This window comes from Cimex lectularius, unplaced genomic scaffold, assembly GCF_000648675.2.
Source record: "Cimex lectularius strain Harlan isolate CLEC.00 unplaced genomic scaffold, Clec_2.1 scaffold19, whole genome shotgun sequence".
Classification (NCBI taxonomy): domain Eukaryota; kingdom Metazoa; phylum Arthropoda; class Insecta; order Hemiptera; family Cimicidae; genus Cimex; species Cimex lectularius.
This window is the reverse complement of record NW_019392664.1, coordinates 2,823,248-2,835,737: the sequence shown is the minus strand read 5'-3', so window position 1 is coordinate 2,835,737 and position 12,490 is coordinate 2,823,248. Positions and strand designations below refer to the sequence as shown.

The window sequence follows — 12,490 nt, the reverse complement described above, 5'->3', positions numbered from 1 at the left end:
AGGTCACGATAGCTCAAGTGGTAGAGTAGCGGCGTATCTAACCGAAGATCGTGGGTTCGAATCCCACTCGTGCCATTGACTTTTTTTATCTCAAGTAAAAACCTCAATTAATTGTAACATATTCAGAATGTTGTCAAGGCCAGGGGATTTAAATTCATTTTCAATTTGTCTAGGCTCATAAGCGTAGTGGAGGACAAAAATTTCACTTAAAAATAGAACTTTGTTTAGGCGTGCTGCTGCCTTGTTGTCCTCAAATACCTTGGGAAATTAGTTTTATGATTTCAGTCAGTCAGTCACGGTAGATCGTCCACGGCAGCAAGTTTTACACCATTTAACGATATTTCTAAGTCTTATTTCTATTTGTTCGCGACGGTGTTCAGTAAAACACGTATTTCTCCATTTTCAACGGTTGGATCGAGAAACCAGGAATCTGTTTTCAGAGGCATGGGGACCACGTCGAGCCAATCCTCAGGCCTGGGCGAGCGGCAGAACGTTGACTTGGCGAGTCCTCAACAAAGGAGAATAGATAAGCCTTAAAATATTATCTTGGTTTCTCGTTTCAACCGCCATTACGGCTGAAAACATCTTCAGGCCGTAACAAACTTAAATAAGCTATTTTGACAGATTTATCTTTGTTTATATATAACTTATATTGTAAATTGCTTATTTGTATAAATATGACATGAGCAAGGAAATATGAATTATACGCCAAATGTCAAATTGAAACAGTTTTTGTTTATACTTACTTTATAATGGATCAAGGGATAATGATTCGCTCATAAATCATATTTATAGATCCTCCGGTAGGTGAATCTATTCTCAAGTTTGGTGTTGTGTTGGCGCGAATCAGATTTATAGAATATAACCTTCGGAGGATCGGGCGAGAGAGTGATAAACTAAAGAGGAGAGGCCGTTATTTTCCAGCCGGCGTTAAACTTGTTGATCTCCTGGAAAGGGAAGGTGGTGGAATGCGGGGAGTTGGCACAAACAAGAACGACGTAGGTCCAAGGGCCGCGCTGGCCGACTGGAAGGCCCCATAAATTTGTATCATTTTTCAACTGTGATATCATTCCACTGGAAGAAAGAGAAACGGATTGGTACAAAACGAGCTAGGGAAATCACGCAGGTCAGATCAAAGAGACCACCTTCAATAACGATTATATACATATACAGGGTGGATTCGGATCAGAGTGATTTTTTTGCGTGAAAGTTAATCGAAAATCGAGTAGAATGCAGCCAGAGCGGGTATCCTATATCTTCTATTTAACAGAGGCTCAATAGAATTATCATAGATCTTGTGTTTTCCGAAAAAAAATTATTGTCAATTTTGACTCCTTGTTCCGAAAAAGAAATACATTTCCTATGAGACTACACCATTTAAATTTCTTAACGACATGCTTAAATGTCATTTATAACGGAGGGAATGTAAAATTTTTCGGAATTCGGAATTTTCAGAGGAATTAAAAAATTTTCCTCTCTTTTACAAATAACCTTAGAGAATCTCACAAAAATTTCTTCATTTAATAACTTTTCAAAGATAAACATTAAAAATTTTCATCACTTGTCTTCAGGTTTATTAAACACAAGAGTATAGCCTCATTTGCCACAGTAATGCCTATCGGCCATAGCAGCAATAAAAAACCCAGCACCGCACACCTCAGACTCGCACTACCCCCTCAACCTGCTAATCTTGCCGTTTTCATCAACTTTGTAATATTTGAGTACAGCCAGCTTAACCTTCTTCTTCTTGTGTTTGATCATTTTTGGTGTGTTCTTTTAACCTTCTTCCTTTTTTTGGCACCTCCAAGAAGTCTAAAGATAAGGTGGATGGTGGATTGTTTCTGGATATTGTAATAAATAATAAATGATGTGTGAATTACTGACATTGATACTTCTTTGGGAGGAAAAACCAAGCTTCGAAGGTGAAAAAACGTGGTTTCTGTTTTAAGATGGGATGGAAGTCATCATGTCGCATTCTTTTCCTTTCTTTTTATTCTCATTTTAGAAAAACGCTCATTAAACAAAAAAATGTATTCAGGATAAAATTTATCCGAACTGCCTTCTCCTGTTCCTGGCGCACAACTACTACACAACTAATCCTTCTCCGATAATAACTGAGATATTTAACTTCTCCCTTAATTTTTGTGCTGCTCAGAAAAACCGGGAACACTTACCCGATGCAATGCTACCCGACGCAAATCCAAAGTCCTTTCGGAAATAATTAATAAGGCCTAGTTTTATATCGAGAGCTCATTACTCTTGTTGATGCTTTGGTCATTGAGAGGTAGTCCATTGCATAACCCAAGTCGTGGGTGTGCCGCACCATCCCCGATGGTCTACTGCGGTTTATGGCACCGCCTCAGGTTCTCTACTACTGGAGAGGACTTTCGCAAAGAAAGGTGAATATTCATAGATCAACATTTCGCTTGGACTCTTCACAGTTGAGTGCCTGTTTGGTTTGTGGCAATCAGATGAGAAGGAACGTGTGTGGAGAAGAAATGCAAAAATTCATGCGTTTTGTTTCATGTGCCAAGCGTGAGTAAGCCGGGAACACTCTTACCCGATGCAATACTATGCGACGCTACCCGATGCTACCCGACGCAAATCAAAAGTCCAATTTTCCATAAGGTTGTATTACACCCGTACACATCTGCCCTATGTTATTACTACGCTACCCTACTTTACGCTCTGCGATCCCCACTGTGCAGATTTTCATTGGGTAGCATCGAGTACAGTCGACGACAAAAGAACCGGACACTCATATTTTTATTCAAACTACATGCATTATTGTCGTTATGTTAATTATAACATACTTATTTTAATATAAACCAAATTAACTATGATTAAAAATTAATTAGTTTTTATTTAAAAAATTAATTTTAATGGTTTGGTAGAAAATTAATCAAAACACCGGAATACGATTTTTTGATATAATGAATTTAACTAACAATTTATTGTACTCTCTTCGGCGGCACATATACTAAAATTGGAACAAATTATTACACGGTTTTGGTCATAAAATTTAATTAACAATTTATTTCATAGTTTTCCTCGTAAAATTACACCATTTTCTAATGTCGGGTAGCATCAGAGCATGAGGACACTCATATTTTTTGTAGATTATTTCAAACTAAGTACATGTAATTTTGTCGTTATATTAATTACGACATGTTATTTTAATGTAAACCAAATTAAACGAGATCAAAAATGCATAAGTTTTTATAAACATTGTTTAATTAGATGGTTAGGAGTAACTTTATTTAAAACAATTAAGTTTAACAAACAATTTATTAGATGGTTGTGCTCATAAAATTTAACTAACAATTTCTTATTACAAGGTTTTGCTCAAAATATTGCATTAAGAACACAAGATGCGTTGCGATTGTAATAGTGATTATTGTGATAAACGCTGTGGACTGAACGCGACGTGTACTTGCGTCGGATAGATGTGCACACCCCATCAAAACGTAGCAAGGCGTCGGGTAGCGTCGCATGGCGTAGCATTGGGTAAGTGTGTTCCCGGCTTTATTCTCGCAATAGCGACATACCAAGAGATGTGAACATCCTGCACATTGACAATGAGATAACGAGGTGCTTGTAAGCATTATCTAAGTCTACAAATTGTAAATGGAGGTCATCTGGTTCATAGTACAATCGTAAAGCAAGGGACGAGGACAAAACTGCTTGAATTAATTCTGTAAAAAGTTACTCGACTTGATAAACTGATCGGGTAAGTGTGTTCCTGACTATAGGATTGTGACCAGGAGAAGTCGGTGGCCATCAATTATTTTATTTTATATATTTTTTTTTTACATACTTCATTCTTGATTAGTGATTACAATGATTACATAACTAATGACGAATATGAAGCCACTATTCAAGGAAACTACCCTTAAATGTTGCCGTTTGAGTATTATTTGGTTCGTGGTAATTACGTACTTTTTTTTAACGAGGGTTTGCAATAGCAGAGGTTATATCAACCCTCGGGGTGCCGGTGTTTTTGAAAAAAAAAAAAAAAAAAAAAAAACATTTGTAAGTATGTCGGGTTCGAATGCTGGGCCGCTGGATTCGAACCCGGGACCTTTACCTTACAGCGATGAGCGCCATGTCAACGCCTAAACCGTTGCGGCCACCGACGCCCCCATTATGTACTGTTATAAACCTTTTTGTTTTGTTTTGTTAACAATTAAACCGTTAATCGTAATCAGAATTTTCACCGTATCGGTACAACAATCGGCAAAAAGGAAGATGTCGGCAGTAAACATTAAACATATAATATGTACTTTTTATTAGAGAAAAAAACAAAATCGGACATAAATAAAACAAATAACAGTTACTTGAAACATTAAATGGAAATTGTAAAATTGTAAGAAAATATCCGACCATACAGGGAGTTTTTATAACCGTTGTATGTCAATAAAACGGGCCAAACTTTGGGTCGGCTCTATTCGCGATGTTAAATTGCTTCAACGTTCTACGTACATTTATTAGCAAAGTTTCATCGTATAAATATGAGCCACATTAGTTTCCATCAATTTCAATATTAGCTTCCCCTCTTCTCAAATAACCGGGCGCGCGTTGTGCGGGCCATGAAAAGCACCCCTTCAGTTGGATTGTGAAAATTTCAATATAATACAGAATAGAATGAAAAATATGCGTGGAGCGTTTTCATCGCGTTAAAATACATTTGCAAAATAGTGTTTGAAAGAGGAATAAATAATTTAGAAAAACGTAGGTAGTCTATATTTGAGTTTAGCCTGTGCTAATTTTGGCCGGGGTTGGTTTTTGACGTGATTTGAAGTGGGACTGTTTCAGACATCAAAGGCTGAGCGTTTCGGAGGTCCGTGTATTTTTCGGAGAGGGTTTTACAAAATCTTTTGTCTCGCATCCCCCTTTGGCCCTTTGATCTCTCAGTCTTGCAGGACCCCGGTGCATATTGCGCATATTTGCCTGAACAGGGTGTATCAAATATTCAGGCCACTTAACAACAAGGCGACCGACTACCCCATACCTTAATTCACCCTCTCTCCTCCTTCACATTTGGTTGTTGGAAAAAATTAAAATTCTCACTGTGGGAGTAAATTCCAAGAATTGAGTTGGTTGACCTAGTATTCCATAGTAGTACTGAAAGTAGTTGTGTGGACATAGCAGTAGTGGTGGTAGTACGGTTTTTTCAGATGGACCACTCTATGTTTTATAAATTTAAACGCTTCCTACCCATTTCTTATTACCTCATCCTGAAATTCTATCTAACCGACCGCTGCTTCAGTGTGCCGCAATGAATTCTCGAAAGTTAGACTGATAAAGGGAGCATTCGTGGTACCTCCCTTTATATCATTTATACTGCTGTCCATTCTCCCTAAACCCATCACCATCACCTACGTGAACGATATCGCAATTTTGTCCTCTAACTCGAAACCTATCCAATGTATCAAACCCTTCCAAGTACAGCTTGAGCTTATCGACTGGTGAAAAAGTGGGGGACAGGACTGAATGAAGGAAAATGTACTTCCTGTACATATATTATGGAGGGTGGGCGACCAAGACCCGAGGGGTTAAATGCCTGGGTAGACTCGTACCCCATCCCTAAAAGGTCCGGGACATGGTCGGCTCACGCGTCCTGCATAAACCTCTTGGACTTGTTCACACACCCCAAGATTTTGGACCATTTTATCTCGGGGAGTGATTTGGTGATGTCCTCTCCTTCAAAGATTTCAAATCTAGACCTAGCATACCTATCACATTCTGCGAAGTAGTGCTTTGCCGTTTCTGCTTTTATTTCGCAGAAGCGGCAAAAGGGATCTGGTAGGATACCCATTACGAAGAGGTGTCTTCTCAGTGGGCAGTGGCCCGTCAGAATACCTATCAGCCTCCTAATTCCCTTCCTTGAGATAGAGAATAGCCATTTCGATTCAGCTGGTTTGATCGCCTTAACAAACTCTTTCGATTGCCTGTGTCCGGAGGATAAATTCCACTCCCTAAGAAATTGTTTCATGCCCAAGTTATTGATACTCTCGATACTACTTCCTGTACATTCCCTTGAAACAATTTGCCCCCCTGTACAAAACGATACCGTGAAATACATAGCAGTTCCACTTAGAAAGCATATTTACGTGTAATCCCCATACGTCTTAAGAGACTTGGACTTGGAGAGGAAGGAATCGGTCAACTACGAATATTTCTAGGACCGAAATCGGTCATGACCAAAGCTAAACTAACCTTACGCAAGACCTTACTGGGACAATTTTGGACATACGGAGTGAAACTGAGGTACTGCCAACCCATTCAAACCTATTCAACGTTCAGTGCATCAAATCCTTACAATCAAAAGTCGTCAGTCAAACTGTCCAAGCTCCTTACTACGTCACTAACCTCACCATTCACAACATCAACATTCCTTTTGTCAACGAACTGATTGCGTTCCCGGAAAAGTTTCATACTAACCTCTCGATCCATCCTACTCTCCCTTCTCGAGCCCTATGTACACATGGCAACCGCGAGAGCCCGTCACTCGAGAACTCTTTGCTCCATAATATTTCATACTAAGTGTCAATATTGGGTTCTCATAGCATGTGACCTCCGACAGCAGCGCTGGCATTAGTGTTTATGCTACATAAATCGATCGGAAACAAAATACATTTTCTATTATTTTCTTGGTAAGCACAAAATAAAGTTTTTGATGTAATAAAAAAAGACTCAATAAATTTACAAGCAATTCACTTGGTTGCTATAAAAAAGTTATTTAAATGGCAATGTTTTTGAGGCTTCGATCCAAATCACCACTTAACAAATTTCCGCTGGAAAGCACAATCAACCGTATCTTGTTTGTAACATGTACACAAAAAAACACTTATTTTGTAAACCCTGTTTTCTAAATACAATTACAATATAAAAGAGGCTTATGCCCTTAGCTACGTACAGTACATGTAAAAACGCAAAGAAAAATTAATTAATAAATGCCGGCAAGGCATTAACTCCCTTTTCTAATGACGATGCCGAAACGAAATAAATTCGACTAACAAGCTATTATTTACTAACCTCGTAGCCGCAATATTTTGGTAGAACGTGTAGCGCGCAGCGGGGCCTCTCTCTTATACAACCAACCACAGATAATTTTATATTATTTATTACGATATTAACTATCTTCACGTAGGGCGAAAATTATCGGAGGGATTTTTTAAAAAAATTAGATAACATCTGAACTAAAAAAAAAAAAAATAAAATACTAACGGTCCTCATCAATTTGACTGGCAAAAAATCTAAAGGCAAAGCAATTTTGAGGAAATAGAAAGCAGGAATTATTTTTATGGTTAGCCGGAGGGAAAATTAATGCTTGTTTATAAGTTTCAAAACATAATTAATTGTTGTTCCATTGTGACAAAATATACATGAATTTCTTAAGTAGCAATAAACTTCACATGGTCGTTTTACAATTTGTATTTCTTTAAGTTTAACACATTATTAATAAAATTATTATTATATTAAAAGCGACAATACGTTAGATTCGTTTTATGAAATTTTGCCAAAAAAAATTTCCCTATGCTTGGAAGATTAAGAAAACTTTTTCGTTCACTTTGTTAAATTACTTATTCCTTTTATTGACGGAATTGCTGTTTTCCGTATCAATAAACTAAGTATTTTTATGCATGATCAAAAATAAAACTACAACTATTTTTTATTATGCCCCGACTCGCTCAGCGCGGTCCAGGAGTCTTCCAGGATACTCTAATAAATAAGATAAAAGAACAGTTAAAAGAGATCGACGCAGACAGGAAATAGGTCGTGCTGGCATGGGTTCCCGGTCATATAGGGATATTCGTGAAGCAGACAGGACGGCCGAAGAAGCCGTAGAGCACATTATTGTCCCAGTCAAAGGGGTAAAGGAGATTTTGTTATATTTTATCTCTATTCCTCTAAAATTTGTTTTTCCTCTTTTTATATTTATTGAATTACTTTGTTTATTAATCGATAAATTTTTGTTTTGTTGTATTAGCTTCTAGAAATAATTTTATTTACATTATATTTACAATAAAACAAATCAAATTAATCAATGTATTTGAATGTAACGGTTTAAGCGTACATTTGGCAAATTTATGACATGACAAAGCTTTTAAGTCCTTTCTGTTTCACTGGCAATTTTAAATTGTAAGCTTTCGTGCTTATACGATTGACATTTGTTAATTTCAGTTCTGATTTTAGATCGTATATAATTGATAATTAACAAACATTGAAATTCAAAACTCGTTGTCCTCAATAACTAGAGCGAATAGGGCCAAAGCTTCCAAAAGTACTTTCTCAATGTAGTTTAGGTCCGTTTTGTATGATAATCAGTTCGGTACGGGGATGGACGTTGATTCCACCTCATAGCTGACTGTCTTTGAAAACGCTGTGACTCACACATGGCACATGAAGTAAAACATCTTCCATTTCTTCTCCATACACGGTCCTAGTCATCTGATCACACCAAACCAAACCAGCACTCATCTGTGTAAAGAACAGCCCCTTCATTGTTCAACTTTACGTGCAAAGCACTGTTTTGCAAAAAGTCGATTTTTACTCAATGCATCTCCAATATTAGAGTACATGAACGAGGATATCTTGAGACTGGAATTCTTGAAGCTTTCTGATTTCAAAGCTCGCCGTTGCATTACGACCGTTTGAAGTTGACCACCCCACCACTCCTTGATTGAGACTTTCAGTGGTCCTAAACCGTTCGTTAGACGGTAAACTTGCACAAATTTTGAGTGGTTTAAATAATCTTAAACTTGAGGCACATAAATCATATTACCAGAAAGAACTTCAGCTGCAAAATCAGGAACAGAGCAAATGAGCAATGAGAATCCATTTTGGATTTTGACATATGTGATGAATTAGCATTTTATCAATAATTGTTGGATTCTCTCTTTAAACTATCCAGCATCAAAATTAATTCGTCTTGTCTTTTATTATATTCATTTATTTAATTAATTTGTTTATTAATCGATAACTTTTTGTTTTTGTTATATTCGCTTCTCGAAATAATTATATTTACAATAAAACTTAAATCAAATGAATCAATGTGTTTGAATGTAAAGGTTTAAGCATTCATTTGGCAAATTTTATGACAAGACAAAGCTTTTAAATCCTTTCTGTTTCATTGGCAATTTTAAATTATGAGCTTTAGTGCTTATACGATTGACATTTGTTAATTTCAGTTCTGATTTTAGATCATACATAATTGATAATTATCAAGCATGAAATTCAAAACTTGGTGACTATCTTCGATAGTCGGTAAACTTGCACAAATTTTGAGTGGTTTAAGTAATCTAAAACGTGAAATAAATAAATAATATTACCAGAAAGGAGGAAAAGAGCAAATGAGTAATGAGAATCCATTTTGCATATTTTGACATATTTGATGAACTAGCATTTATATCAATAATTGTTGGATTCTCACTTTAAACCACCCAGCATCAAAATTAATTCGTTTTGCCTTTTATTATGTGTATTTAATTAATTTGTTTATTGATCGATAAATTTTTGTTTTTGTTATATTCGCCTCTCAAAATAATTATATTTACAATAAAACTTAAATCAAATGAATCAATGTGTTTGAATGTAAAGTTTTAAGCATTCATTTGGCAAATTTTATGACATGACAAAGCTTTTAAGTCCTTTTTGTTTCATTGGCAATTTTAAATTATGAGCTTTCGTGCTTATATGATTGACATTTGTTAATTTCAAGATCTATAATCAGAATTCATTTATAATCAATATATAATTGATAATTGTCAAGCATGAAAGTCAAAACTTGGTAACATCTTCGATAGTCGGTAAACTTGCACAAATTTTGAGTGGTTTAAGTAATCTAAAACGTGAGATACATAGGAAGAACTTAACCTGCAAAATCAGGAAAAGAGCAAATGAGCATGAGAATTTATTTAGCATATTTTGACATATTTGATGAACTAGCATTTATATCAAGAATTGTTGGATTCTTTCTTTAAACTGCCCAGCATCAAAATTAATTCGTTTTGCCTTTTATTATATTTATTTAATTAATTTGTTTATTAATTGATAAATTTTTGTTTTTGTTATATTCGCTTCTCGAAATAATTACATTTACAATAAAACAAATCAAATGATTCAATGCGTTTGAATGCAAAGGTTTAAGCGTACATTTAGCAAATTTTATGACATGACAAAGCTTTTAAGTCCTTTCTGTTTCACTGGCAATTTTAAATTATGACCTTTAGTGCTTATATGATTGGCATTTGTTAATTTCAGTTCTGATTTTGGATCATATTTAGTAGATATTTATCAAACATTGAAATTCAAAACTTGGTGACTATCTTCTACAGTCGGTAAACTTGCACACAAATTTTGAGTGGTTTAAGTAATCTAAAACGTGAAATAAATAAATAATATTACCAGAAAGAAGGAAAAGAGCAAATGAGCAATGAGAATCCATTTTGCATATTTTGACATATTTGATGAACTAGCATTTGTATCAAGAATTGTTGGATTCTGTCTTTAAACCACCCAGCATACAAATTAAAATCCATACTTTGTTGCAATTTATTCATAATGACGTAAGACGTAACGAATAATGTTCAACATTATTTTGTCGGTAGTAATAATCGAAACTATTACAGTTTTAAAAACTATTTTATTCGGTGTCATGTTTTCTTACAAATGTAACCTTTCAAAATTCGAAGAATTTCCTTTTTTTCGGGAGTTCCTTTGTATCAGCCGGGTATCGCACAATTGCAGAATTAAACCAAGGAAATATCTTACGACCCATCCTCTTCACATTATTAACCGCAGACATTCCTACCCTAACTGAAATTATCCTTACCTATGATATGATACCGCCATTCTTTGCTCTGAAAAATATCCCATCCTCTGAACTAAAAATCTTCAATTCCATGACACACCATTCAAGCGGTGGAAAATGATAATAAACGCAGAAAAAATATGAACGTGTCACTGTTTTACCACTGCTCTAATCTGCAATTGAATCACCTCCCACCATCCAATGTAGCAGAATCATCGTCTATGTTCCTTTCATTACATCTGATTCCATTTAGAACGACCTAATATCAAATGTGTTCTTGATGTAGCCAAAACAGCTACAAGAAGTTACACAATCGATTATTCTGTCATACAAACCCTCACGTCAGAAACTTTCATCCCGCACCCTTCAAATAATCCTCCTCGACGATTGAAACGTCACTGGCCTCGCGACCTCCTAAGTGACAGTGAGATTGATTAAAACGTGACTACGGTTGAGCAGTTCCTCTTTTTTATCATTTAAAAACATATATGTACAAAACGATATCGAAATTAAGTGCGGCAAATTGCGCTGGTGTAAAAAAATAAATCAATTTAAATTTATATAGAAAAGTAATTCTTAATTAATATCATTTTCTGCAAGTTTGTTGCGACATGGCGGCGAAGCTCTCAAAGCATCGTGTGTAAGGCATCCATCCATTGAATTTCACGCATTATGCGTATACCGTGGATAAACGTATGCAAATTTCCAACGACAGACCGATGTAATCTAAAACAATTTATTGGCCGTTTATAATCATTACAACCGTCGTTCACCAGCCGATGAAGTTAAATTTTGTCCATTAAGAAGAGATAAAGGCGATTGGCCGATAAATGCAAGAAAGGAGATAAGGCGATAAGCACAGTCCAGTATTTTTGGCAAGGTATTTTTTTCTCAGGTTTATCCGACCAATCTGGCAAGTCGGTGGGTTGGGCCGAAAATGTACTGAAAAAGTAGACACTTTGTATTTATTATCTCACCAATTTTTTTGTTTAAGTTAATATCGTTATAAGACAACGTACTTACCATATGGTTAAATAAAACTCTATATATAATATGGTAGGTTAAGGGGCAGACAAGCAGCTGAGGTCATCGCCTGTCCTCTTCGTATTTGTACTTCTTTTTCTGGTCTTTCACGCAATTTTTCAACTGAGCTTCAGATCTGTTACTGCCTTTACGCTTTTTTATGAAAAATATGTCGATATCATAAAATGCTAGCCTCCCATTCGTACCTCAGGTTGGCAACTGCAGAAGACGTGCAAAACCTAGATAGTCAGTGCTTTCCCAATGTGTAGAAATGTTATGTTAAATCATGAAAAAAATTGTTATTCGGTGTCATTCATCTTGCCTCCTACCTCACACCAATCCCTACATATATAAAAATATACAAAAAAAATTAACATCACTACTCAATACAAACATAGAAGTCTGGCCATATCCTTTCTCCCATCTTATTCTAAATTCCTCGGGCGGAGTTGAAAACAACCCTTTCCTCTCACGTTAATAAATTACATTAACTCATATAAATTAACATAAACACAACACAAACAATCGTATAAATTTCCGTGCCCAAGACTACGCATATGTCCGATGATATATCAAATACTGCCTATAAACGTCAAGCCTGCAATTGAAAATGTGCGGGACGTTATTTGACCTACTTTTTGATTTTCCATC

At 35.8% G+C, this 12,490-nt stretch overlaps 1 pseudogene; it reads right to left on the bottom strand.

The window, feature by feature from the left end:
• Positions 1-1,557: 1,557 nt before the first annotated feature.
• LOC106662056 lies at positions 1,558-1,886 on the bottom strand (annotated as a pseudogene).
• Positions 1,887-12,490: the final 10,604 nt, after the last annotated feature.